Below are 2917 nucleotides of genomic sequence, written 5' to 3' on the forward strand. Positions count from 1 at the left end.
TCTTGTTATAACTTTTGTTTAAAGTCTAATTTGTCTGGTATAACTATTGCCACACCAACTTTTTCATTTTGTTACCATTTTCATGGAATATCTTTTTTTACCTCCTCACTCCCAGTCTCTGTGTGTCTTTGTATCTGTCTTTCTATCTGAGGTGAGTCTCTTATAGGCAGCATATGTAAGGGTCTCGTTTTATTATTCATTCAGCTGCCCTACCTTTTGATTTGATAATTTAATTCATTTACATTCAAAATAATTGTCGACAGATTTAGAATTATTGCAATTTTATTATTCATAATTTTGATCTCTTTTCTTCTCTTTCTTTGTCTCCTTAAAGAAGTCCTTCTAACATTTTAAAATAAATATATTGGGAGTAATATTGGTTAATAAAATTATATAGGTTCCAAGTTTACAATTCAATAATACATCATCCATATATTATATTGACTGTTCACCACACAAATCACAAATTTAAATTTCCTTCCATCACCCTATATTTGACTGCTTTTACCTCTATCTACCTCCCCACACTTTTTCCCTCTGGTAACCTCTAAACTGCGTCTGTGTCCATAAGACTCTGTTTTGTCTTGTTTGTTTGTTGCTTTCAGTTGTATATACCACATATGAGTGAAATCCTGTGGCTCTCAAATTTTTTTGACTGACTTATTCTGCTTATGGTAGTATTTCATCTTTTTCTATGGCTGCGTAATATTCCATTGTATATATGTACCACCTCTTTCTTATGTAATCATTTATCAAAGGGCATTTTGGTGTTTTCATGTCTTAGCCACCATGAATAATGTTGCAATGAACATTGGGGTGCATATGTCTTTACAAATAAATGTTTTTAATGTTTATGGTAAGATGCCCACAGGAGTGATTGCTGGGTCATATCATAATTCTATTCTTAAATTTTTGAGATACATCCATAGAGTTTTCCATAGTGGCAGTACCAATTTACAGTCCCTCCAGCAGTGTATGAGAGACACTTTTCTCTCACAACCTCTACAAGACTTATTATTTTTCCTGTTGATGATAGCCATTGTAACAGGTGTGATGTGGTATCTCATTGTGGTTTTGATTTGCATTTCCCTAATGGTTAGTGAAGTTGAGAATCTTTTCATATGTCTGTTGGCCATTTGTATGTCTTCTTTGAACAAGTATCTGTTCAGGTCTTTTACCCATTTAAAAAATTAAAAAAAAATTTATTGTTGTTAAATTGCAGTTGTATGAGTTTTTGTATATTTTAGATATCAATCCCTTATTGGAGGCATTGTTTACAAATATCTTCTCCCAAAGTCTGTCTCTTTGTTTTGTTGATGGATTTTTTTTGCTGTGCAGAAGCCTTTTTAGTTTGATATAGTCCCATTCATTTATTTTTGCTTTTACTTCCCTTGCCTTTGAAGTCAAATTTATAATATCCTCTCTAAAACCAAGGTTCATGTTTTCCTTTATGCAATTTATTGCTTCAGGTCTTATATTTAAAATTTCGATCCATTTTGAGTTAATGTTGGCACGTGATGACATATAGCAGTATAGTTCTATTCTTTTGCATGTGGCTTTCCAATTTTCCTAGCATTATTTACTGAAGAGTCTTTCCTGACTTTATTGTAAGTTTTTGTCTCCTTTGTTGAAAATTATTTGCCCATACATACGAGGATTTATTTCTGGACTCTCAATTCTGTTCCTTTGGTCTGTGTCTGTTTTGATGCTGATACCATGCTGTTTTAATTATTGTTGCTTTGTAGTTTAATTTGAAGTCAGGTCATGTGACCTTGTACTTCTGGCCTTGTACTTATTTCTCAGGATTGCTTTGGCTATTCAGGGTCTTTTTTGCTTCCATACAAATCTGATTTTTTTGTTCTATTACTTTAAAAAAATGCCATTGGGATTTTGATAAGGATTGCATTAAATCTGTACATCGATTTGAGTAATATAGACATTTTAACTATGTTGATTCTTCCAATCCATGAACACAAATATCTTTCCATTTCTTTGTATCTTCATCAATTATTTTAATAATGTTTTACAGTTTTCAGTGTATAGGTACTTCACATGCTTCGTTAAGCTTATTCTTTGGTATTTCATTCCTTTTGTTGCAATTGTAAAATTAATTTATTTTTCATTTTTTCCTGAAATGTTATTGTTAGTGTATAAGAATCCTATTGATTTTTATACATTGACTATGTATTCTGAAGCTACTGTATTTGTTTATTTTTCTAATAGTTTTTTAGTGGAATCATTAGGCTATTCTATATAGAGAATCATGTCATCTGCAAAAAGTGATAATTTGATTTCTTAATTCCATATTTGGATGCCTTTTATTTCTTTCTCTTGCCCGATTGCTCTAGCTAGGACTTACTAACACTATGTTGAATAATATCGGTGATAGTGGACGGCCTCATCTTCTTTCTGATCTTAGAGGGAAAGTTTTTATTTTTTCACCATTAAGTAGGATGTTAGTTGAGAATTTGTCATAGATGACCTTTATTATATTGAGATACTTTGCTCTTATACACATTTTATTGTGTATGGATGCTGTATCTTGTGAAATATTTTTTTGTATCTATTGATATGATCATATAAATTTTATCATTGATTATGTTTGTGTTAGTTATCACATTGATCAGTTTGCATATGTTAAATTATGTTTGTGCCCTTGGAATGAAGCCTACATGATTCTGAAGTATAATCTTTTTTTAATGTATTGTTCCATTTGATTTTCTAGTATATTATTTAGAATTTTTGCATTCGTATCATCAGAAATATTGCTCTATAATTTTCCTTTTTAGTAGGTTATCTGGGTAATGTTGGCCTCACAAAATGAGTTAGGATGTATTTTCTTTCTTTCAATTTTTTTTGGTAAAGTTTGAGAAGATCAGGTATTAAATCTTCTTTGACTATTTGGTAGAATTCATTA

The sequence above is a fragment of the Pteropus vampyrus genome, unplaced genomic scaffold (genome assembly GCF_000151845.1).
Source record: "Pteropus vampyrus isolate Shadow unplaced genomic scaffold, Pvam_2.0 Scaffold685, whole genome shotgun sequence".
Taxonomy (NCBI): Eukaryota; Metazoa; Chordata; class Mammalia; order Chiroptera; family Pteropodidae; genus Pteropus; species Pteropus vampyrus.